We start from the raw sequence: 27,552 nt of genomic DNA, 5'->3' as shown, positions 1-27,552 counted from the left end.
AACCGATACCAATAACATTCTGCAACTCAAGGCCGATACCAATACGATAATATGTATTTAATTTTTCAATGTATATTCACCTGAGTTTTTGAAAACCTGTAAGTCAAAAATACTAGTGGTTGATTCAGCATAGATTTGCCTTTGACCGAACCAGAATATTCATGATGATATGAACATTATTATTATGAACAAAACAAAGACAAAAACAGTTTTGACTTCAAATAAAGTGCCCATATTAATTTTTTCAAATAAATATAATTTGAGTCAATCACAATCAATCAGCCAATATCATTGACGATGTGCTCCCCTGAACAAGGAGCACTGATCTAAAACAAACAAATCCAACAGATATTGTGCTTTGTCAGTAGATAAAACATTTGGTGCAACAGGAGAGGAGAGTTTTGTCATCTTGGTCCATGAAACAACTTTCTTAACCTGGCAATTATAGACTGTCAAGCCTACCAATAACAAAACACATCCCAATCCGATACGTGCAAAAAAAATAATTAATAGGCCCGATAACATATTGTTATCGGATTTATTGGGATGACCCCATAATTCCTATAGACCCCAATCACCAACGTCACACAATCACGTGATCGCTGTATTGTGCCGCCATAATGTCCGTCATTGTGTGTCCGTATTGTCAAGGATCGTAGTTTCTAAAGGTAGATTCACTTGCAAATTATGGAAGCCCCTGTGCTTTCAGACGCTGTAAACTCATTGGATGGGTTCCATAAAAGCCATTATTTGGAAAAGCTTTGGTCGATCCAGTCGCCAGATCCATATTTGATGCCCAAATCGACGTTTCCTTCCGTCCGGTCCCGTCCCGTGCGTCAACTCATCCTAAGACCACAAAATTTCCAGTCATACTCCAGTTTATGTCACGATGAGGAGTCGGGTACCCAAAATCGGCACTGGCCGGAATGTAAACCGACATTTGGTCAGCTGAGCGTCACTGTTGTCATGATTGTAAAATGAAACTTGATCGTCGGTTCGACAACGGGCCGGTGTGCGGAAAAATAGCCGCCCCATGTGAAATGTACCCCCTGACGGGAGCGCTTATTTATAACGCTTTATTGAATTGAAAACATCAAATGTTTTCATGGACGCATTACAGTAATGGATTTACGACTGTAAAATCAGTTTTAAATAAATAGTTAAATTACGCAAAATATTAGTACTCTATTTTAGTAACGAATCGTGGACTGGACCACATAACCATCTTTGAACAGAAATGTATTAGTCTACAGGTTTTCACGACCATATCCCAATGACAATCACACAGGTATGACATTTATTACTTCAAGCAGAGTAAAATAATACATATTCACGGTACAAGAAAGTCGTTTCCGTGTGGGCGCTCCCGTCAGGGGGGACATTTCACACAGGGCGACTATTTTTCGGCACAACACTTGTTGTTGCGCTCACCTTCTTGCCGTGCGACCGTGGCGAAGAGCTTCGTAGTCTCCGTCTAATGATGTCTGCGATCGTGTTAGCATCACGACTATTGATGTTTTCGCCGCTGTCTGACGGCTGTCGACTCAAACGCATCATGGACCGAGATAAACAAACCGTGCTGCTTTAGAGATTTGCCCTTTTAAAGTGTATAACACCTGGGGAAATGTTAATATTGCATCATTTATCCATAAACGCATGCCTTTTGTATTCATATCATACCATTTCGTGTAATTACACACAAGAAAATGAGAGAAATTTGGATCGATTGTCAAGTTAAAACGACCGGCGCCTGAGATCCCGGAAATCTGGCCGATTGTGTGCGTGACGTCACAATAGGTACACATTCGGCTCAGTGCTTAGTATTGAATGGCGGCGATGATGGTGGACAATTTAGTTTCCAGCTGCAGCGACGAATCTGACGTAGAAGGACGTAACGAATGTTCATCTAATGGTGACGAGGAGAGTTACGAACCTTTCTTTGGTGTTTTAGGCTTCCAATTTGAGCCCAAACAAAAGCCAATGCAGCCCAATGAAAGGATCATTGACGGGAGCAATCACATCGATGAAACACCGAATGGTTTCTTTTGCATTTCTTTTTGTGAAGCTGATACACCGTGACCGCAAAATAAAGTAATGTATAGAATAATTATCATATATTGTGCTATCATCGGTTTTCGCTCTGCCAACCGACACAAATATGAATGGGATTAGAGGATTTGTTGTATATAATTTACGATCGATAATTTATACATGTGTCCAGTCCTATATCCAATGTGTGATATGTTTTTTATTATAAAAGAGTACTTACTCTGGCCATTTCCCTCCTTTGCTTTGCATGGGGTGGTCGCATCAGAGCCAGTCGTCCTCTTTCTTGATATCTCGGGACATTTAGGTGGCTGCGCGTGTAGGTGGGCACCGCATCTGCTTTCAGCAGCAATTTCTTAGCAAAACCTGATTTCATTTGTCCATAGCTCAAATAACCTTCAGGTGTCAGATGCACCCCACACACCGTGCCGGAGGCTGGGTCTGCAAAATTAGCCCTCTTAGCACTGACGAACTTTACTCATTGTCTGCGTGGTCCAGCTCTTTTTCTCGCGTTGGAGAACTCATGGGTACTACATTGCGACAAATGGCTACTTGTATACCACATAGGGGTACAGGCACACAGGTTTGAACCATTTTAGCGATTTTTTTGCTAAAACACAAACGCTACTCTCTCGTCGATAAACAACGATGGCACCCGCCTCGACCTTTCGTTTCCTTCTTGTGACGTCTCCGCCCCATTCGGCTGTTTCTGGAATACTTTCGGAAATGTTCGTAATTTTTTATCTATTTTCGATAATTGCTCATGAATGTGATTTATTTTTTTGTTAACTTTATTAATATTTGTTATCGTGCCACATAACGGTTCTATTGATATCTCACAACCCCTTAGTGTTATCATACACTTTAACAATGGGCACATAGTAACTACTAAAATGACTGTTTATCTTCTCTGTTACTGCAACCAACCGCCACACATGCCTTCACCATTTTGATTAATCAATGTTAACGATTGTCAGGAAGGTTTTTGGGTTCGTTTACTAGGCGGGGATTCCTTACACAAGCAGAAAAACACGCAGTAATAGGATAAATGTATGTAGCGGTAATATGTAAACACGATGAGCTGACAGACAATATCTCAATCACAAGTCAGGGGGGCAGTGTTGTGACGTCACATGAATGGGGTCTATTATTGGACCGATAATTATGGTGCACATCTATATAAAAAGAATATCCTGTAAAAATATTGGAGTAGAAAGATTAAGAATGACATTTTCCTGCTTTCTTCGTCGCATTTACCTCGTTGTGAATAATTTCCCCTCAATGGGCTGAAGTCTAAGGGTGAATCCCATTTCACCCCTTAGCCCTCCCCCTGACCCCTTCCCCTCCGTTTTGCGCGTTCATGTGTAGGGGTAGGGCTGTCCCAAATCACGCTAATGTTTTCCACCCCTCCAAGCAGAGAGCCACGACTTGACCACGACCACTTACTCTTTGGTGTCAAGGTTTAGCTCCTGTCAACTGTCAGCCTGGAAAGAGTATGCATTGAACATTTTAATATTATGCTAAAACTCACCGATCGTTTCACTCAGTGTATTGACGATCAGCAAAAGGCTGTCATACCTGACAGTTTATGCCAGCTTGGTGACAAATGTGCAACGACCAGCTCCTCCCTCATACGCAATCAGTGACCCTGTTCGGTACGTATGGCGTCTTTTTAAACCCGTTAGAGCAGGGGTCCCCAACCTTTTTTGCACCACGGACCGGTGTGACTTGGGTCTTTTTTTCACATACCGGTGTTCTGTCAAATTTTGCATCCTTATAAAATTTTTCTCCCAAAGCGTTTGTGGTGGTGAAAAAGCCATTTTTTATATTCAGTTGGACTCTTTTCTACATGTCCGTCCAAGATCAAACTTAAGTTAATATTCCTTTCTTGAAAGAAAGTTTATAGCGTTTACTTTGGAATCGCTGCATTCATGGCCATTTTTAACGTTCGTCGTATGCAAAATTTGTCAGAACGCCGGCAATGTGCAGCAGAAAAATACAGCAAATATAAAATAACATTTGTTTTTAGCCCCGTCGTGTTAAGTGCAGGGAAAATAGAACTCACCCACTGAATCAGTGGGAGGCCTGAGCTTGTTTCGTTGAGACAAAATGGTCCCATCTAGGTGTGATGGGACAGTGAGAGAAGCCCGCTTCACAAAGATATGATGTTTGGAAATTGTAGCACGGTTTTCAGTGCTCTCCTAGCGATGTCAGGATATTTCGGAATTACTTTAATCCAGAACCTCGGTAGAGTTGTTGTCTCAAATGTACGTTTAAGGTCGCCATCATTTGCGATCTCTACAAGCTGATCCTCCTGTTGCACAGACATGCTCGAATCACTCGGTTTATTCACAAACGGGTCACGAATCCACTCCTTCACAGTTTGTGGTTCTTTAGTGATAGGGAAGTAGTGTATATTTTGTTTTCTTCGAGGTTGTGGGCTCATCTTCTGGCTCGTCAGGTGCCCTTTTCCTGTAAAAAATGTGTCCAAAGACGTCTTTTTTTCAGTCATTCTAGTGTTGGGGCTAATTATTTCTGGGAACAAATGTGATGCGCCCGCCCTACGTCATACATTATTATCGAGGATAAGCGCACATAGATGTACAAAACAAGATATACTGCTAGCGGTCCAATCAATGGATTTCTACGAACCGGATTCGGTTGAAGTTGGGAAATTGTAAATAAAAACCAAATACAACAATTTGAAAATCCTTCTCAACCCGTATTCAATTGAATACACTACAAAGACAGCATATTTAATGTTCAAAATGATAAACCTAATTGTTTTTTGCCAAATAATAATTAACCTAGAATTTCATGGCTGCAACACGTCCAGTAGAAGTTGGGAAAGGTGGCAAAAAATACTGATCATCAAACACCTATTTGGAACATCCCACATGTGATCAGGCTAATTGGGTGCAGGTGGGTACCAGGGCCTTAGAAAGAGGGTTACGACACTCCCATAGAGATCCATTATACGATTTTACTTCCGGGTACTTCCGGGTTACGGAGCCTCGTGTAATTCCAAACATGGCTTTGACGAGGGCGGACCGCATTCATACGAATGGCTGGCTGTAAAGTATATTCGGAGGTAAGTTGGTGAAAAAAAACGATCCCTTTTGAATTTTCAACAGTCTGTATTCTATCAGAGGCGCTTTATGATGTATATGTTGAGCTTTATTTGTAGATGCGTAGCGTAATTATACATATATTTTATATTGGTCGACGAGCGATGTTCTGCTACTTTTTAAGCTGAGTCTGCTAACTAGGAATGTATTGTCAGGGGTAAATTCATTGTCCCTACCTCTTTTAAGTTGTTAACTCTTTCAGAGGTCCTTTGTGACGTACACACTCATCTGTATATGTGAGTATTGGTCGACGACCAGCTTATTAGCTCCATTTTGTAAGCTTTGAAGTAAGGTATCCCCCTCATGAAAGAATACCAAGTCAATGCAAGACAACCTGTATTCTTTACACCAAAATGTTTGACAATATTATATTTTAGAGATGTGTATAGATTAAAAAGTGATGTCAACAAATAATACACATTTATAATTTAAAAAAAACTAATGTATATTATTATTTTAGGTTACTTTTTCATGATCCACATCATGCTGCTGTCAGTCTACGTTCCTACCCTAACCTATAGTCATGACCCAGGACACGCTGGAGAGACTGTGTCTCGGCTGGCCTGGGAACGCCTTGGGACCTCGCCGGAGGAGCTGGATGAAGTGGCTGGGGAGAGGGAAGTCTGGGCTTCCCTGTTAAAGCTGCTGCCTCCGCGACCGGACCCCAGAGCAAGTGGAAGATGATGGATGGATGGACATCATGCTGCTGGTGGTGCCTGCTGATGGTGACTGCTGGCTGTGCGCACTAAGCCCGTTTTTTAAATGGCAACAAACAAACAAAACAAAACAAAAAGCATTTTTTTCATGTTTTGACAACTGACCATTGCCATCCATTTTTCTCTGCTGCTCTTGGTCCTCGGGGAAACCATGCTGCACACAAACCATCACAGGCCACTGATCTATAAAATGTTAGGTGTCAACAATGAACCATGAAGCCAGTTTTTCAATAAATATTGTGATTTTCTTTATAAAAGGTAATAAGTTGTTATTGTTACACATTACACCATGTTGAGGAAAATCATAAAATGTTTTTCCTGTCTTGTAATCATTTTGTGTTGCTTGGGTACAAAATGAAAAATGCCTCTAAAGAGGTACAGGTTTGGTTTTGCTAAAATTAGAGGCTATATTCAAAATTTAGTTGTCTTGCACTGTTAAATGTCATTTGTTTGTGTTTCAGGTCAAACAGTCTATAAAATGGAAAATGTATACACACATATATGTAAGCATTAGAAAGTGCAACAGGAAAGAAAAGTGGAAAATAGAATTTAAAAGCCGTGACCACAAACCCAAACTTTTTGGGAAACAAATGTTTTCATATGTCAATACGAGAAAACAAACTTGGAACTACCACTTAGATCTAGGGAACAAAATATGTTCTACATGGGGTCATCTTTAATATATTACCACAGGTAGGTGAATCAAGGAAATCTAGACATTTTCTGGAAAAACTATTTTAGCTGTGAAAAATGAAAAACCTCAGTCATCTTGTATTTCAATGTAAAAGTCGATTTCCCTTGCTCATGCTAACATTAACATGACACGTTCACGCCATAACATGAGAAAGTTCCCTTCTGTGTTAGTTCACATAGTTCTCAATTGTCGCCTGACCACTCCAAATGTAAAACTAGCCCTTAGATATATGTCATAATGCAATGACATAATCAAACAAGTACTTAGATACGTGATTTGATCCATTTTTCCATAAATGTCGCAATTACCGCAGTCAGTTTCATTGCAAACCACGACAGCGCTGCTTGTGTTTGGAACTATTCACGCCCTACATGAACCACGTGACCACCCGCGGCGAGAACAGAGAGTGTCGCGACTCTCTTTATATGGCTCTGGTGGGTACCATAAAAGGAGCCTCCCCAAACATGCTCAGTCATTCACAAGCAAGGATGGGGCGAGGTTCACCACTTTGTCCACAACTGCGTGAGAAAATTGGTACAATCTCACAGACGCTCGAAGGCGAAGGATGCATTTTTCCTGAGCTTCGTTATCTCTGATAGAAAACCTCCCAATATGCCTAATGCACCAAAAAGAGGAGAAAAGACTGACAAGACTGAAGACATGGAAGATTTAAAATCTTCTATGCAAAAATTAGAGCAAATTATGGCTGAATTCTTGGTCCAAAATCGAGACCTCTTGAAGCAGAATCAAGACCAGTGTTGTTAATAACGGCGTTACAATATAACGGCGTTACTAACAGTGTTATTTTTTTCAGTAGTGGGTAATCTAATTAATTACTTTTCTCATCTTGGCAACGCCGTTACCGTTACTGAGGACGGAAAGGCATGCGTTACTATGCGTTACTATATTGGTCGAAAAGTCTGAGGGAGACGGACTCACCGAGACGACAGAGCAGAGCAGGAGTAGGGAGGAGGCAAGAAAGTTGTGACGCCGAGCAAACGCGATGCTAGGTAGCTCCAATAATACATGTTGTAGCCGATAGCTAGTACAAACTACGCCCGAATGTTATGGTAGATATGGTAGACATGGTAGATATCACATGTACTGTACATAGATATAACTAGATGCAAAATGACAGACATGGCACTAAAAGAGTTAGTAGACAGCCGCCATCTTAAAGCAGTAGACTTTTTAGGACGGCTCTGTTGTAGAGAACCTTCCTAGCGAACCTAAGTAACTTTTTATCTAAAATACTTCTAAATCGGCAAAATCTTTACTTGAATTGAAGGAATTTAGTCCTCCCAGCCCAAACCGCACGGGGAGGCCGGCAACAGAACGGAAATGTGCTCCGCCGCTCAACGCCCCCGCGAGCCAGGCCAGGAGGAAGCTAAACTCCGCGCGTTCCTGTGTTAACCCTTTGCACACTGACTCCATGTTTCAAAAGCTTGAAGAACACTCGCCGAAAACAGGTTGACAATTTATTTGTCGACAATGGTCAAAAACAAGGCAAAAACAGACGACGGAGGGACAATTCTGGATCCAAAACAAGGCTACATGTTTCCGAGCAGAAGAAATCTGTCGTATCTCAGTGTCCAGTCTTTTTGAAGTCTTTGCTGACGCGGGTCTTGTCGAAGGCGTTTCTGGGCGTTGCTTTTGGGCCATCCCCGCTGTGGCCGGTTTTGGGCGGCTTAGGTTCGTGCGCGGATTGGGACGCCCGCTATCAACTTTGCTGTCCGGGCTGGTTGTACTTGTTTTAGGACAAAGCGCTTTGTCCTTGGAGTTTGCCGGGAGAGCAGATTACCCGAGTTGGTGCGTCACTCTTGTGATAAGACGGCATTGTGTATCTCTTCTATTCTCATTAAACTATGGTGTGCTATTTATTTTATATTAGTAGTGTAGTCCTACCGTAAATATGAAAATGATACTATTTCCTGATTAATTATATTACGTGTGTTAGCCTAATGCAAACAGTTAGACGGTGCCTACGAAAACCTGTATCATATGTATGTGTTAGACTATATATGTGTTAGACTAATGCAAACAATTATATGGTGTGTGCGATGACGATATCGTTTCTCCTTCAGAATCTATCTTTAAATGATGAAACAGTTTTAAAATTTTCATATGTCGAAAGTAGAGCGAAGGGAACTAATGCAATAATGGGAGCAATTTTAACAACTTTTAACAGTTGATTCGGGGTAAAGGGTAAATTAGGGTAAAGAATTGGGCTCGGGCCAATTGTACCAAAAATCTTCACAAAAAACTTCACATAGTGTGGCCAATGTTTTTTTTTTTTTTGAGGAAAAAAAAAAAAAAAGTAATTATCACCAATTACTTTGCCAAGTAACTAATTACTCTTACATTCAGGTAATTGAGTTACTAACGCAATTACTTTTTGGGAGAAGTAATTTGTAACTATAATTAATTACTTTTTTTCAGTAAGATTAACAACACTGATCAAGACATCCTGAAGGAACTCCAATTGCTGCGGGCTGAAAACAAGAAACTGAAGAAGACGATGAAAGAGAGAGATGATCGTATCAACAAACTGGAAGCTTTGGCAGAGGATCTGGATCAAAGTGGACGTGCAAACGATCTCCTCATCACCGGAATCAAAGTGAGAACACGCGCATACTCGCAAGTTGTTCAGGGTGACCAAACTACATAGTTTGGTGAACCAAAGTATGTAACGGTGGAAAAGCAGGTGACTGACAAGTTACAAGAATTGGGAATAAGAGTGAAACAGCAATTCATTCAACAGTGCTTTCCGCTAGCTTCACAAGGGAATAAACCGCCAATGATACTCATGAAGCTTACTGATCGAAAGAATCAGATAGCCCTTCTCAAACAAGGTCGTCTCCTGAAAGGATCCAACATCTTCTTCAATGAGAATTTAACCCGCCGCAACGCTGAAATAGCAAGAAAGGCACGTCAACTGAAGAAAGCGGGAAAGATTGAGAGTACATGGACCTCAGATTGCAGAATTTTCGTCAAAACACAAGACCAGAAAATGAAAGTTATCAAGCAAGTCGAAGATCTGGCAGCTTATGAAAACTAATCATGACCCAAGTAGCGGACTCTATGCTCTTATCACAATTACAGCTGGAAGACCAATTCGAAGATTGCTCCAATGAACCAAATGACATATTCGATCCGGATATATACTTTTACGCCAACAGACCAGAGGAGTGCAAATACTACAGTGATGATCAATTTAACAGCTCTTTTAAATTGGACGGTAAGCTTTCATTAATCCATTTCAATGGCAGAAGTCTCTACAAGAACTTTGAACACATCAAGGATTATTTACACAAGTTAGGCAACAAGTTCAACGTCATTGCTGTATCGGAAACTGGATTAAGGATGTCAAAGGCTCTGAATTTAACCTTCAAGGTTATAATATGGCAAAAATGGATAGGACTGATAAGGGCGGTGGGGGTGTTGCTCTGTTTATTGACGACAACCTTAAGTTTGATATATTAGACAATATGTCTACTAAGATTGTGAATCTTATGGAATGCATTACAATTGAAGTACTTCTTTCAAAAGGTAAAAATATAATCATAAGTTGTATCTATCACGCTCCCGGCTCCAGTGTTGAACTTTTCACTGAATGTGGAGGAAAACTTCTGTCGAAAACGAATAATAAGCATGTCTTTGTTTGTGGAGACTTGAACATTGATCTGTTAAATCCTAACAAGAGTTTACATATTGAGGATTTTACTAGTACTACAGTGCTGCTCAAAAGTTTGTGAACCCCCTCAACATTTTGGAATTTTCTATTATTTCAACCTGATTTCCTAATCAATCAATTCAGTAGTTTTTTTTTGTTTTTTTAACAGTTGTGTTGTCGAGACTAAATTAAAAAGAGTTTTCATCAACTGATGTAGGTGCAAAATTGAACTGTTTGGTCACAACCAAAACCGCCATGTCTGGCGAAAAGTCAACACTGCATACCACCAAAAGAACCTTCTCCCAACAGTGAAGCATGGAGGTGGGAATGTCAAGATCTGGGCTTGCTTTTCATCCTCAGGACCTGGACAACTCCAAATAGTCCAGGGAATCATGAATTCTGAGGAATATTGTCAAATCCTAGAACATAACCTGACGCCATCTGTTTTGAAGTTAAAGCTTGGCAGAAGGTGGATCATGCAACATGATAATGATCCAAAGCATTCCAGCAATACAACCAAGGAATGGCTGAAAAAGAAGATTCGTGTTCTGGACTGGCCCAGTCAAAGTCCTGACCTAAATCCCGTTGAAATGCTGTGGCGGGACCTGAAGCGAGCAGTTCATGCCAGACGCCCATCAAACCTCTCTCAACTGACTGCGTTCTGCAAGGAAGAATGGGCAAAAATCCCCCAAAGTAGATGTGAGAGGCTGATTAGTCACTACAGAAACCGTTTGGTTGAGGTAATCTCTGCAAAAGGAGGCGCAATATCCTATTAACTGAAGGGGTTCACATACTTTTGCACACATGATATCTGAGTTTTTCTTAAATCAACCACTTTTGTTAAATAAAGAATGACAATATAACTATTTCTTTTGTTTCAGTCCATTATTTGGAATGTCAGTATTGTGGATTTGGGTATAACTTAACATTTAATAAGGTTATTTTAGTTTTTTTTACAAAAAATCTGACCATCGCTGTGGGGTTCACAAACTTTCGAGCAGCACTGTATGTACACATTAGGGCTGCATCCATTGATAACACAGCCGACTAGAATTACGACGCATAGTGCTACCCTATTAGACAATATGCTTACTAATGTCATGCCAAATGAGACCCAAAGTGGTATCTTAATTACTGATATTACCGACCACTTACCAATTTTCACTAATTATACTCTGCACTCAAGTAACACAAATCAAACTCCGGCAATCTATGGGAGACTTAGATCAGAGCAAAATATCGCAGAATTAAAAAAGGACTTGTTAACTCAAAGCTGGGACTGTGTCTATCATACAAGTGATGTAAATGAAGCGTATGGCTGTTTCATAAAAAAAAACTAGAACAACTATATGATAAACACTGTCCAATGAAGGCAATTCACAGACAACGCAATACTCAAAATAAACCTTGGATGACCAAGTCCCTTGTAAATACTTGCAGAAAAAAGAATACTTCATACAAAATTTTCATTACCCAAAAGACAAAACAGGCAGAGGTTAGGTACAAAAATATCGAAATAAATTAAACTCTATTTTGAGAGCTTGTAAAAAACAGTATTATGCACAATTATTAGAAGATAACAGAGACTACACTTGCAGATTATGGAAAATCATGAATGAAATTATAAAAAACAAAAAGTCTGTACAAACGTACCCAAATCATTTTTACGCTAATGACTTGAAGATAACTAAGGCAGATGACATTGCAAATAATTTTAATGAATTTTTTGTTACAATCGCTCCTAAATTAGCGGAGAACATACCACATGTGCAATACAATAACAAACAGGAAAGGGCCCTGCACTCCTTATTTTTGCACCCTGTGAAGGACACTGAGATAAGGCATCTGGTCGGGACATTGGGAAACAAAGCCTCGACAAAAGTGCAAGGCTTGGACATGAGGCTTATAAAACTTATAATAGATGACATTCTTCAGCCTTTAACATATATTTTTAATCTTTCTTTTGAAACTGGAACATTTCCGAATGATATGAAAGTCGTCCCCGTATATAAAGGAGGGGACGCACACGTATTTAACAACTATAGGCTATATCTCCATTCTGCCACAATTATCCAAGATCCTCGAAAAACTTTTTAATAACAGGCTTGACAAGTTCATATCAAAGCATAGCTTACTAAATCATAGCCAGTATGGTTTTAGAAAAGACCACTCATCTGCACAAGCGCTGACGGAGTCAATGGAAATTATTACGGATGCGATTGATCAAGGACAGTATTCTGTTGGAATTTTCTTGGATTTGAAAAAAGCATTTGACACAGTAGATCATAATATATTATTTGATCAATTAGAGCGACTGGGAATTAGAGGAATAGCTCTAGACTGGATATGTAGTTATCTATCTAAAAGGCAAAACTCAAAACTCTAACGTGACAATTAGTGGGAAAAGGTCGGAAAAACTTGAAGTTACATGTGGAGTACCTCAAGGCTCTGTCTTGGGACCAAAATTGTTTCTACTATAAATAAATGATATATATACAAGGTATCCAGCATATTAAAAATGGTGCTTTTTGCAGACGACACCAATATCTTTTTCTCAGGTAACGACCTAAACAGAATGACCCAACAAGTGAATGAGGAATTAGGCAAGCTACAAGAATGGTTCAATGCCAATAAACTGTCACTAAACCTTAGTAAAACTAAATATATGCTATTTGGCAAAAAAGGTCTGAAAGAACATCTAGTACAGGGGTGTCCAAACTTTTTGCAAAGGGGGCCAGATTTGGTGTGGTAAAAATGTGGGGGGCCGACCTTGGCTGAAGTGATTAACGTAGAACAATATATTTAAGCAAATTTTAGCAAGCCATTCCGTGTGTCACATTTGCTTTATTATTTTTTTAAATTAATAATTTCAACAATCTCCTTAGCCTTTGTGGCGTTCTCTTTTGACTCTCGGGCTCTTGCAAAATACTGCTGCTGTAAAATTAAACTGGCTTTAAGTTGCTTTAATTTCTCGCTACGGATCTTCCCTGTAATCTTGTCGTACATGTAAGCGTGTCTTGTTTGGTAATATCGCCTCACATTGAACTCTTTAAAAACAGCGACTGTCTCTTTGCAAATGAGGCGGACACAGTTGTTGCGTATTTTAGTAAAGAAATAGTCCAATTTCCACCAATCCTTGAATCGTAGGCCGTCGCAGTGAACTTTTTTTTGTTGATTGTCGCCATTTTAGATTTTAAATTGGGAGTAAAGGGTCACACGGGGTAATGTTGCTTTGAGTGCTGCTGCCTTTTAGTGGGTAAATGAGGAGCAGCATTTAATGTGTAAGCTACTTCATATGCTGGTAGCAGTACTGCTGACCAATTTATTAAGTCTATGTGCGGGCCAGACGTTATTGATTTTATGACAGAGGCTGGGGACCGGATGAAATTTGACCAAGGGCCGCATTTGGCCCCCGGGCCGGACTTTGGACATGTCTGATCTAGTATCTTCAAGTCATCTATCAAGTAAACCAGGTGGTTATTGAACGTGTTGGAGAACACAAGGTATTAGGTATAATACTTGATGATTCATTAACATGGAATGCACATATAAGACAACTGAACCATAAACCACAAATGAGGGTGCATGGAACAAGTAATCTCGAAACCGCTCACAGATAGCCCACTTTAGCGCCAGAAACTCCAACTTGCCTGCATGCATATGATAATTTTTCTCCGCCGGTGTTAACATCCTTGACCCGTAGGCAATAACCCTCAATTTGCCATTCACACGCTGATAGAGGACTGCTCCTAGTCCCGATTGAGATGCATCAGTATGTAAAACAAATGGTTGGTTTAAATCTGGATAGCTCAGGATAGGAGGATTAGCCAGTTTGTCAACCAGGCAACACAAAGTCTGATGGTGAATGTCAGTCCAGGTAATCAAGGCAGCCGATGGCAACTGTCCTTGAATTTTCTTATTTTGCACTTTTCTCCTTTTCTTTTGTGTCTCTAATTCAGACACATGGGATGCTGTTGAAGAGACTGCTAGTAATTCGTATAATGGCTTCGCAATGCGTGAAAAGTCTTGAATATATGATCTATAGTAAGACAGAAAGCCCAAGATTTGCCGCACCTCTCCTACAGTCCTGGGGTGTTTATCCTTGAGGGCTAACACGGGGGCGATCTCTGCTGGATCCATACCATAACCGTCTTTTGAAACCATCCTGCCCAAAAACCTGACCCTTGATTTGAAAAGTTCACATTTTTTTGCAGTAAGTTTTACACCATGCTTCTGATATCTTTGTAAAACTGCTCGCACATGTTCAATGTGATCCTCAAACGATTTACTGTGAACCAAATTGTCATCCACGTAAGGAAGGCAAATGTCATCACGTAACCCCCACAAACACTCCTCCATGCTTCTTTGAAATTCTGCAGGTGCAGAACTAAGGCCAAATGGAATACGCACCCACTGGTACAAACCCCAGGGTGTAATGAATGCAGTGAGCGGCTGACTTTCTTCATCTAAAAACCCTTGATGGTATGCCTTACCCTGATCAAGTACAGAAAACCATGAACTACATGTCAGACTATCAAGCATGTCTTGTATCCTGGGAATAGGATGTCTGTCTGGCACGGATTTGCGATTTAGTTCACGATAGTCCACACAAAGTCTGAGTTCCCCTGATTTCTTTCTCACGCAGACTATGGGTGACGAATAAGGTGACTTCGACTTTGTTACCCATCCTCTGTTAATGAAGTCCTGCAGGTATGTTTTAACTTCCTGATGCAGTGGTTTAGGCACACTTACATAGGTTTTTTGGACTGGTGTTTGATCTTTAAAAGAAATATGCATGCGAAGGGTAGGAATGCATCCTACATCATTTTCATCCCGAGCAAAGGCTTTACACTCTTGCTTGAGCATTTCCCTCGCTACAGATTGTTGCTCATTTGTTAGGTGGTCTAACACTACCGGAGGATCCCATGTTTCCGTTGTGCCACTGGCAGGTGGTGGTGAAACTTTACAATCTGCCGAGGTGACAGGTCTTGGTGTGCTCACTGACTGTAGGGCTGCTGGGTATATTGCTTTAACCCCTTCAATATGCCCCAAAACAAAACATGGATTTATAGTAATGCTATGGCCTGTGGTGTTAGTGATGGATACCGGGACCAGGGGTCGCGTTAACCGAATATTTTCCGTCGTTGACCGGTTTTTTAAAACGGTGACGGAAAAAACTGAAGTCCGTCCGTCATTTTGACAGGTTTCAATTCACACCCCAGACCACAGGGTGGCATATTAATTAGCTATTGTCTCTCTTAATGCATGACGTCGTTGGCTAATTCTGTCAGAATATTGTAGCGTCACCGTGGTCTGGAGCTACAGCGGCAGCACCGTGATTGACACATCAACGCGAGGTTCTTATTGGTGCACCCGGTGTGCCAGCGCCTCATCCAATTGATGGACTAGATTGTCGCCTGTGTATAGACAAGTTTCCGAGGTACTTCCGGTTTACTTCCTTATGTCTTCCTTCCCCTTCCGTCTGTTTACCGTTGAAGTCAATGGCGGTGGAATCGAAGTTGGAAGGTCTTTATACAAGATCCCGGGAATGTTATTTTGATGTAGGCGGGTGGAGAACCAAGCCAAGGCCTCCATGCTTCTTACCATGTCGATTTCCAAACCATGGGTGCTCGTACTCGTCATACAGGTGGGAGGGAAGGAGATGTACAAAACTGACAGCTCCTGCAGTCATGCCCCCGCTGTTATGGAAGGTAATGTGCTCTAAAAATACGAAACCTAAAATCTGGCGCATGAAACGACTTGTTGCCTTTGCTATTGATATTACGATGATGATTGTAATTACGAAGTTTTATCATTTTTACAACAACTAGCTTCTGCTACTGCTGCTAGCCGCCTGTTGCTAATCGTGTTTGAATGCACTGCATAAATCCAAGTGTTACAAGTTTTTATCCGTTTGTTTACAGCTGGGAAATGCTGTTATAAAAGAGAAGACAACTTGACTTGTACGTTGATGGCCATATATCAAACATATATCGTTTGCGTTCCACAATGATGATGACAGCTCGACTCCCGGGAGAGGCCGAGAGAGGCAGGAATTGTGACAGACGGTGGTTCGCCGAGATCGCCGTGATCCAACTACGAACTTGTGAACGGTAGCATCTTTAAATATATGCTATTGGAGCTGGAATTACCGAGGACGGGAAAAAAAGCACATCTAAATGCCGCCGAGGGCCTCCGTGATGTCGCTATTTGTTCACGAGGCTCCGGAGCGCTGCGGTCTAATATCACATTCTCGCATGCTATTTTTGCAATACTTTTATAAATGTGATATATTGACCTGTTTTGGAGTGCACCAATCGTTTTAAATAAAACAAGAAATTGAATCATGTCTAAATGTTTTATTGCGATCAATGCCTGCAATAAAAAAAAGAATGACATACTATTTGTGTTTACATCATATGTACATAACCTTGTAGCATTTCCTTGTAACAAAACAATCCATGTCAGCCCTTCTGCAGTTGGCAAATGTAATATAACTTGTAATTTCACCACATTTTGGTCACTAATGGCCGTAGTATCAATCCATTCCTCACGTTAACACAGGCTGACCGTTGTTAATAATTTTGTCCACGAATGATCAACGAAGTGACACGAACTGCCATCCAATCTCATCTACGTGTCATCTAGGTCGTGCTGAATCAATTTTTGAAGATTCCATGGGTTGCTCTGGCTTGATTTCGTAGTTTTATCGTCGTCAATACACTGCTAATACACTGCTACTCGACCGGACCGGAAGTGCGAAGCAGACATTTTCCAAGATGGCGGCGCCCGTATTTCGCTCAGGAAACTTGTCTATAGACCCCAATCACATGACGTCAAAACTCCGCCCCCTGACTGGAGCAGCCATATTGTCCGTCAGCTCGTCGTGTTTACACATTACCGCTACGTACATGCCTCCTATTACGGCGTGTTTTTCTGCTCGTTAACATTAATAATCAAAATGGCGAAGAAGTGTGTGGCGGTTGGTTGCAGTAACAGAGAAGATAGACGGAGAGACTTGAAGTTCTACCGTATTCTGAGAGACCTGAAGAGGAGAGCGAGATGGACTGCTGTAATTCGACAAGAAATCTGGGCACCAAACGATCCACAGACTATGTAGTAGTCATTTTTTATCTGGTAAGATGCATTTAATATATATTTAGAAGATTTTGGGCTGACAACCACAATTAAGATCATTGTGTGACGTTGGTGATTGGGGTCTATATAGTTGCCTCTTTTTCTTTGGGAGTGGAGTTGTTTTGTTGGTGTTGGCGGTAAGCAGAGTAAAAAGAGGGAGAAAAATACAACTTCCGCGTCTAATTTTTCGCCGCCAAGCAAGCGTTACAATATTAATTAAAAATGAATGAAAACTAAATACTATTGAATATGTCATCATTATCATTTTAAAAATTTAAGTGACTGGTAAAAATAGATTATGACTGGATTTTTATGACCCTGTCAGTCAAAATGACAGACAACGAAAATGTCTAGCGCAACCTCTGACCGGGACAGTGGTCAAGTTACCCCTTTTTGCTTTAAACAGCACTTCTTGTATGTGAAGTCCTCCTGGCAAACCTAGGTTCAATTCCGGGCTAAATACCATTGCGGTGTCCTCGTCAACCGGTATGCGTGTCCGACAGCGAAGGGTGGTCGCTACACGAAGACTCAACACAATTTTATTTCTTCCCGTTTTCACTTGAGTCACTTCATTAGCTGTTTCGCGTGCATGTAGTAAATGAATGAATGCTTTCGCAGAGACCACATCGATGTCAAAAGCACTACTAACAATGTTCATTGTACAATCATTCATCATTGGACCTTGTTTCAATTGTTCATTGATTAGTTCCTCTATCACATTAAATCCAATGATGGGGTCCTGAGCTACATTTGGGTCACTGGAGACAAGTACAGGAACCAACAGACTAGAACTTGAAACCTCAGCACCAGTTAATTTAAATTTTACAGGAACCCACCCAATGAATGGTATTTTGGTCTGATTGGCTGCCAGGCCATCAAGAGGCTCTGATCCCAAGAGTTCCTCTATCCCTCTAATTTTTGTGTGAGGTAATTTTTCCTTTCTCCATCTGTCGTTGATTACTGTAGCTTGTGCACCAGTGTCCCACAACGCAATAAGTGGTACATTGTCAAAAGTGCACCTGACCATTTTGCGTCTCCCAATAAGTTTAACAAGTTTTCCCTCTTTCTTGTTTGACATTGTGTTGACATTACCCATGTTTGATAACCAATTTTTTTTAGTTTTCTCACTCAAATACTGTTCAACCAGTCTTACCGTCTTACATGCGCGTTTGTGTTCTGGCCAGTGTTGCTGCTGACACATTTTAGAGCAGTACATCGCGGAAGAGCAGCCTGCACAAGTCTGGAGTGGTGCATCCCGTTGTTCCTCCCCTCGACAGTGATGACAGTAGCGGGACTCCTGATGAGTTGGCTGGGTCACTGCTGGTCCCGTGGCGGTGGCCCCCCGTCGTTTCCCTGCAGCCGACGTGACACCCGGCATCCTATTGAAATGTGACTCGATAAGCCGCACTTGTAGCAGTGGGTGCAGTGGTCTCCAACGCCGTTGTTCTGGCAGGTCTTGCAGCCTCTCCTCCTCCTAGCGTTGTCATTGTCAGCTGATCTCCTCGTAGGTTGATGGTTATATGTACTTAAGGAGGCGAGCATCATCAGTTTCATCTCAGCCAGTTCGGTTCTTAGTTCGGCCACGCAGGCGTGTACGTCCGGTGAAGTCCGTCCCATTTTGTGCTTCTCCTTGACTCCCACCGTGCCCGGTGTTGAGGTGCTCTGTGGCCCAGCCTGCAGCGCCTCTGGAGTTGTCAGTACATTAATCCTGGGGGCCTTGCTACTGTTTCTCTTTAGCTTGCTCCGATGCTCGGCTTCCAGGTTCACTGCTTCATTGAATCGCTCAATAAGTGTTTCGTCTGTCACCTCAAGGTTGTCGAGGAGTGGCTTGATCTGGAACTTGATGTTGTCATTTAGTAGCCCTGTACCCACTGACCTCAAAAACTTCCTCTTGACCAGAGCTGCATTGTAGTGCTCAGCTGGTTCTTCTCTGGATACATACAGGAGCATGTCCTTCAGTTCAGTGGCCCTGAACAGGAAATCTTGAGGGGACTCATTCGGGTCCTGAGAGATGTTTATCAATTTCTGGTACAGGTCCGAGGTGTCCTCTTCTCTGTGATGTCCTTTCAGTATGACTTTTAACTGGGGGAGCGTTAAATCAGTCTTTATTTCAAGCATGTCTCGTAATTTTAGCCCTGGGCATATGGCTTTGATCACTGCTTCAATCACTTCGGATTCACTGTGACCTTTACGGAGTCCTACTTCTATTTGATGGAGCAAGTTGGTGTAAGACAGCCGGTCACGCTGTCCACCTTCACCTATTTGCCCACAGATACGAAATTCCCTGCGGATAGTCACCTCTGGTATTCTTGCTGGTGAAGGATTTTGGAGTGCAGCAGGCAGACCGTCAGCTATTTGGAGTTTTTCCTCCAATGCTTTGATTTCTCCCCGCAGCTCCTCATATTTTTGCTTCGTTGCAGTCGAGTGAGAGGAATCACTCCGTTCACGAGCAGTGTTTATCAGGACAGACTCTTCCATAAACAATAAAAGTTCTTCAATTAATTGGACAATTTCTTCCTGCTCATGACTTTGCTCCGTTCTGTCCAATTTATTTTCAATCATTTTCATTAATTCTCTCCGGGTAAGTGTCTTGATATTCTCCTCTTCTTCATTATCGAACCCGTAGAAACATTTCAGGAAGTCACCAACCTTTCTCAGTTGGTCCCAATCCAGCCGACACAGTGTGCTGGTGACTTTGTCTCTTAGTGCTTCCGAATCCATCTTTGGTGTCCAGAGGATGGTTTATCAATAACAAAGATCCAAGTTCGTAATTGGAGAAAGGGATTTCTTCGATAGCATGAAGCGCGTTAGCATTAGCCGCAAGCGCTAGCTGCTAACGATGCTAATCCACAAACGCTTTGTTATGTACTACCCTGATCTAAGTACATGTAAGGCCGAGACTTGAATGGAACAACACTTCTTTATTCAGTGTGCTTCTCATCATATATGTCAGAGACATAACAGAGATTCCTTTTTATACTGTAATACCACGCCCACAGGAAGTGCACACTATGGCAACAGCAGTGTGACATAAATATGTCACATCTCCTCCCCCCTTACATAACATGTCCCAGAAATAAACACAAAAATACCACCGGTTTTTCCCTCATTACTTATTACTTATAAATCCAGTCTATCAGGCCTGTCGCGTGTAGGATAACGACGTTCTACAGTCACTTCCGATTTTCCACTTGTAGAAACAGGTTCCGATACCGGTTCAGGTTCTGTTTGTGCATTGGTTGAATTAGACACAATTACAGCAGGATTGTTTGGGTTTGACACATCCGGTAAGCTAGACATTTCTGGTATTTCTGACACATCCGGTAAGCTAGACATTTCTGGTATAATTACACTGCTAGCATCATCACAATCAATAGACAGTTCTGGAGTAGTGTCTGGTGTTCCCAACAATTGATCCACATGGCGACGCCAAACAACATCAGCTGTCTGAACTGTGTAGGAAACAGGCCCAGTTTGAGCAATGATGGTGGCAGGGGCCCACTTTTCCTTACTCTGGTAACTCCGGGCCATAACAGAGTCACCAGGTGCAAAAACTCGGTTCTTGGAATGCAGGTCTCTGTACTTGACTTGCTTCCGTTGATCCATTTGAACAATCTCGCTCAGGGTTGGTGGTTTCAGAAGATCCATGCCAGTTCGTATCTCTCGAGAAAACATGAGGCTCGCTGGCGATACTTTGGTAGTTGCATGCACAGATGTTCGGTATTTGAGGAGAAATTCGTGTAGTGTGTACTGGAGTGTACTTTGCCCTTGTGATGCTTTGAGAGCATGTTTGAGGGTCTGCACAAACCTCTCTGCCAAGCCGTTAGTTGCCGGGTGATAGGGAGCCGACTTAATGTGTGGAACCCCATTGGCTTGCAGGAATTCACCCATTTCTTTTGACACAAATTGGGGCCCATTGTCTGAGACGAGTTGTGCAGGAGCTCCAAAACGACTAAACATCTCCCCTAACTTTTCAATTGCCTTTTCCGATGTGGTTGATTTCATGATAACGACCTCTGGCCACTTACTATGAGCATCGACAGCAACCAGAAACATTCGATTTTCAAAAGGCCCCGCAAAGTCAATGTGAATGCGGTGCCAAGGGTCCTGAGGAAAATCCCAAGGATGAAGTGGGGCTGCAGGTGGATTGTTGCGAATCTTCTGGCAAGATGAACAAGTTTTTACCGTCTCTTCGATCTGTTTATCTAATCCTGGCCACCAAAAATAACTTCTCGCCATTTCTTCCATTTTAACAATACCACTGTGACCTGCATGCAGTTGCGCAAGCATTTTAGCACGCAATGACTGTGGCACAATCACTCTCCTCCCCCACAGCAAACAACCCGATTGAACAGAAAGTTCCCATCTCCTATCCAAAAAAGGTTTGAGAGCGGCGTTCTCACACTTGGTTTGTCCTTTAATTACCATGTCCATGACGACTGACAGGTCGGGGTCGTTCCGAGTTGCATGTTTCACCTGCGACGCTGAAATTGGTGCATGTTTCAACATTTCGGAAATAGAATATGTCCACTGAGGTAGGTTCATGTTTGGTGACAGGAAGCGGCAACCTCGAGAGTCCGTCAGCATTGCAATGCAAATCAGATTTACGATACTTGATGTCGTATGAGTGAGCTGATAACAACAAAGCCCACCTCTGAAGACGTGCAGCAGCCAGTGAAGGGATTCCTGCATGAGGTCCCAAAATCGTTGTCAGCGGTCTGTGATCCGTTAACAGAGTAAACTTCCTTCCATACAAATATTGGTGGAACTTCCTCACACCAAAAACAATGCTCAATGCTTCTCGTTCCAATTGAGCATAGTTTGACTCTGCTTTGTTAAGTGTTCTTGATGCGAAAGCAATTGGTCTTTCATCCCTGTTCGGGAACACATGGGAGATGACAGCACCCACCCCATAGGGTGAAGCATCACATGCCAGCTGTATTGGATATGAAGGGTTGAAATGAGTGAGAACCTCTGAGGAACTCAGGGCGGTTTTCGCATTACGAAAAGCTTTGTTACACTCAGTCGTCCATTTCCATTTTACATCTTTGCACAACAGCTCATGCAATGGTTTAAGAAGTGATGCCAAATTGGGAATAAACCGTCCATAATAGTTTAATAGACCTAAAAAAGATCTAAGCTGACTCACATTTTCTGGGGCGGGTGCATCCACAATTGCCTTTGTCTTCGATGGAGCCTTGTGTAGTCCTTCGTGGTCTATCACATGGCCGAGATACTCCACCAATGGTCTCAAAAATTCACATTTTTCCTTGCGCACTCGAAGACCATACTGCCTTAGCCTTTTTAAGACAGCATCCAGGTTGCGAAGATGCTCCTCGTCGTTGGCACCGGTGCAGAGAATGTCATCCAAGTAACATTGTACTCCTGGCAATCCACTCAAAATTTGATCCATAGCCCGTTGAAACAGAGCAGGAGCAGATGTGATGCCAAAAGGTAGTCTGCAATATCTGAAAAGTCCCTTGTGCGTGTTAATTGTCAGCCACTCCCGTGATTCTTCATCCACATGCATCTGCAGATAAGCTTGGTTGAGGTCAATTTTGCTGAATTTTTGACCACCGCTCAGACCTGCAAACAAATCATCGATCAATGGAAGTGGGTACTGCTCCACACAAAGCACCGGATTCAAAGTCACTTTAAAATCGCCACATGTGCGAATTCCGCCATTCTTTTTCGGAACCGGCACAATTGGTGTCGCCCATTTGCTGGTGGTGACTGGTTCTAAAACACCACTTTTGACCAATGCATCCAGGTCAGCCTCGACTTTGTCACGAATAGCATACGGCACTGTCCTAGCCTTCATAAACACAGGTTTGCTTCCTGGTTTAATGTGCAATTTCACTGTAATGTCCTTCATGCTGCCCAATTCCTCACGGAAAACCTCTTCATTCTTGTCCAGAATGACTTGTAGTTGTGAAGAACCGTCTGACAGCTGCCGAACTTCTAGCCAATTTACACGAAGTGCATTAATCCACAGTCGTCCCATGATGGAAACAAAATTCCCTTTTGTGACATACACTGGAAGTTTAGCAGTTTGATCCTTGCATTGCACAGTAATGTCAGTCATTCCTTTCATGTGCACTTTGTGTCCAGTGTACGCTTTGAACACAGTGTCTGACGGTCTTAATGGAAGGTGTCTCAAACACTGTTTATAGACTTGGTAGGACACAAGCGATGCCGGTGATCCAGTATCTATCTGCATTTTGACTGGGTGACCCTCTAACTTTGGTGTGACCCAGTAACACCCTGACTTCCCGTCCACGCTCATTACATGCACGGTGTGCACGTCATTGTCAACTTCGGCAGTAGAGGCACTCTCTACCGCTTTGACATATTTCTTTGTTTTCTTCTTGTCATTCATTTCCTTATCTTTGTCTGTGCTTGTTTTTTTCCGACAGGCACGCTCAACATGACCCTTCTTCCCACAATGATGACAGTTCATTTCTTTGCACCAGCAGGTGGAGGAAAGGTGCCCTGTTTTACCGCACCTAAAACAGGGACCAGCAACATTGCTTTGAGTACTTGCCACTTGGTGTATTCTGCTCGTAATGTTCAGTTGTTGAGCCTCCTTTGAAGCCAATTCCATAACCACACTTACATCAAAGGCTGTCTTTAATGTCAGTCCACTTTCTGAAAGTAACCTCTTTTGTGTTGCTTCATTTCTCAGTCCACATACCAGTCTCTTAATGTGTCTTCTAAAACATCACCAAACTCACAATGTTCAGCCAGCTTCCGCAGCGCCGCTACGAACATAGTGACAGATTCCCCCTCTTCCTGATTTCTCCTGTGAAATCGGAATCTCTCTGCTATCACAAGGGGCTTGGGTGAAAAATGTCCATTAAGAGTTTCCACGATTTCCCTGTACGTTTTACTACCAGGTTTATCGGGTTGAAGCAAGTTTCTCAGTAAATTGAAAGTCTTTGGCCCAATAACGCTCAAAAACGTGGGCACCACTTTCTCTTCCGCTATTTCGTTAGCTTCCACGAAATAGCCGAACCGCTCTGTGTACGAGCTCCACTGTTCCACAAGTTCATCAAAAAGACCAACAGCGCCGATAACTCCCGCCATAGCGCCTGGTTATACAGCACCTTCAAGCTCCTTTTGAAAACTCCGCTCGTCCTCCCCACGAAGTCACGACGTGGAAGCTGAGGTCGGCGCAGTCTGTCCCCTGGAGCACCGCGACCCGCAGTAAACTCCAAAAACAGCACGTCCAAGCTGACGCAGGTCCAGACGTCCTCGTCGCCACTTTTGTTATGTACCACCCTGATCTAAGTACATGTAAGGCCGAGACTTGAATGGAACAACACTTCTTTATTCAGTGTGCTTCTCATCATATATGTCAGAGACATAACAGAGATTCCTTTTTATACTGTAATACCACGCCCACAGGAAGTGCACACTATGGCAACAGCAGTGTGACATAAATATGTCACACGCTTACTCACGCTCGTCCTTAAAGCCCTTCCTCCTGGCTAGCTCGCCAAATATGTTGCAGCTTGACACAAGGAAGAAGTCTGCCAGTGTATCTTTAGAGATTTCCACTTTTATTTCTCTTTGTTGTTGCGCCCACAAGCAACAAGTTCACAACCACGTTCTCTTTTCCTCTCCCCTCCAAAATCACACGAGGTGCGTTTTCGTGCCCTCGGAAATTTCAGTCTCAGAAACGATGACTTCAATTGCAATGCGGAAACACAAAATAATTTGATAGAACACAAAAATATATTAACACTAGTGAAAATCAAATACACCGATGGGGGGATGCATGTCAAACCAGTCACTATCTCCTACAGTATGATTTAATAAATTTCAAAACGGGACAGATGATGTACAAAGCCTCAACTAATAGCCTTCCGTATAACTTGCAAAGTCGTTTCCAGGCTAGGGAATCGAAATACGATTTGAGGGGGGGAAATGTGTTTAAACTTAACTACGCTAGAACAACACACAAAATCATTTTCGGTTCCTTACTCTGGTGTAAACCTTTGGAACAAACTAGATTCTGCAGTGACCAGCTCAGGGTCATTGGCTGTTTTTAAGAGGAGGTATAAACAAACCTTATGAAATAATTATGTTGCTGACTCAAGATAACTCGGACATAATAAGAACTGTACAAATGTTAAATAATGTCTGGTTTGTACAAATGTTAAATAATGTCTGGGTGGCAACTCAAAGCTGGAAGCAAAACCGAGTGTACCCAAAACAATGGAAGACAAAAAAAAAAACCCAAAACAAAGGGAACTCAAAGCCAATGCAAACAGAACTCACAATGTCATATCATCTGTTGGCTGTAAATGCACAGACAACTGACTTCAAATTCTTCAAATTTGTAATGACATGGGACTGGTCGACTGGCCACTGTCCTGCCAGAACCTGGACAACGCGCCTGCCTGGAAAACATTTTAACGTCTGGATATTGTGGAGGATAGCTGGGGTAAATGGCGGCGTCTGACCACACTCGAAGAGGAACGATATCGAGGATGTTTCCTTATGGTGCGCTGCTGGCAGCTTCTGATTGTGCCAGGTGGGATAGTGATCGCTGGGACGGTCCTTCTGAAGGACCTAGCGACGCCAGTCCCCCAGGCCATGAGTCCACAACCGAAATGGCGATGCAACCTACTACGAAGCTGCGCAACCTTGAGATGAATGTTCGTCGGGAGTCAGCAAGGAACAAAAACTGCGACAAGGATTAAGTCAACAAAAGGAGTGTGGCGGACACGGCCTACCATCGGTCCTCAGCTTTTCCCTATCTTCTGGATCGAATCAACTGAATAAACTAAGTACTAAATTATGAACTAGTCTACTGGATCTAATCAACATAACGAGCACATCGATCGAATGTGGACTATTGGGAAAATGAACAATCAGAGGGGATGGTTATTATTTAAAAAAAAAAAAAAAAAAAACCTTGTGATCATTACGAAATCTGAATGTCAAAAATTTGACATTTGATATTTTCTGCGTCCTTAATGGTATACTGGGGACGGGTTTCAATAAGCTTCGGCTTCTCCCGTCAGCCCTTTTCTTTCCGGGTTGAATTAATTGTAAACACATATAAATGTTGTATGTTTGTTTGAATGTGTCATGCCTGAAGGGAAAATAAATAAATAAATTAAAAAATAGTTGAACAGTTTAAGAACAACATTTCTCAAAGCAAAATTGCAAGGAATTTAGGGATTTCAACATCTACAGTCCATAATATCAAAACGCCGACATGAGTGTGTAAAGGATATCACTAAATGGGCTCAGGAAAACTCAGAAAACCACTGTCAGTAAATACAGTTCGTCACTACATCAGTAAGTGCGGGTTAAAACTCTACGATGCAAAGCAAAAGCCGTTTATGAACAACATCCAGAAACGCTGCCGGGTTCTCTGGGCCCGAGCTCATGTAAAATGGACAGATGCACAATGGAAAAGTGTTTTGTGGTCTGATGAGTCTACTTTTCAAATTGTTTTTGGAAACACTGGACGTCGTGTCCTCCGGACCAAAGAAGAAGCAGATCATCCGGACTGTTATCAACGCAAAGTTCAAAAGCCAGCATCTGTGATGGTATGGGGGTGCATTAGTTCCCATTGCATGGGTGACTTACATTTCTGTGAAGGCAACATAAATTCTGAAAAGTACATACAGATTTTGGAGCAAAGTATGCTGCCATTCAAGTGACATCTTTTTCATGGACGCCCAGCAAGACTCTGCACGTGTTACAACAGCGTGGCTTCGAAGTAAAAGAGTCCAGGTTCTCCCAGACCCGTCTCCCATTGAAAATGTGTGGTGCATTATTGAAGTGTAAAATACGACAGAGAAGACCCTGGACTGTTGAACAACTGAAGCAGTTCATCAAGCAAGAATGGGAAAGAATTCCACTTGAGAAGCTAAGAGAATTAGTCTCCTCTCTTTCAAAACGTTTATTGAGTGTTATTAAAAGTAAAGGTGAAGTGGTAAACATGCCCTTTCCCAACTTCTACTGCACGTGTTGCAGCCATGGAATTTAATTAGTTAAATAAATAAGTTAATTATTATTTGAAAAATAAAATAAAGTTTATGAGTTTGAGCATTAAATATGTTGTCTTTGTAGTGTATTCAATTGAATATAGGTTGAAAAGGATTTTCAAATCATTGTATTTTGTTTTTATTTACATTT

At 42.0% G+C, this 27,552-nt stretch overlaps 1 protein-coding gene across 1 annotated transcript in view; it reads left to right on the top strand.

Annotated features, from left to right (window-relative positions):
* LOC130906334 (gastrula zinc finger protein XlCGF17.1-like) overlaps positions 1-27,345 on the top strand; it is a 100,074-nt gene extending 72,729 nt beyond the window's left edge. Inside the window, exon 4 of the transcript XR_009061304.1 lies at positions 9,024-27,345. The gene's annotated coding sequence lies outside the window, so the exon portion shown is untranslated. The remainder of the gene's footprint in view (positions 1-9,023) is intronic.
* Positions 27,346-27,552: the final 207 nt, after the last annotated feature.

The sequence above is a fragment of the Corythoichthys intestinalis genome, chromosome 18, assembly GCF_030265065.1.
Source record: "Corythoichthys intestinalis isolate RoL2023-P3 chromosome 18, ASM3026506v1, whole genome shotgun sequence".
Lineage (NCBI taxonomy): Eukaryota > Metazoa > Chordata > Actinopteri > Syngnathiformes > Syngnathidae > Corythoichthys > Corythoichthys intestinalis.
This window is presented reverse-complemented; position numbering and strand designations above follow the sequence as displayed.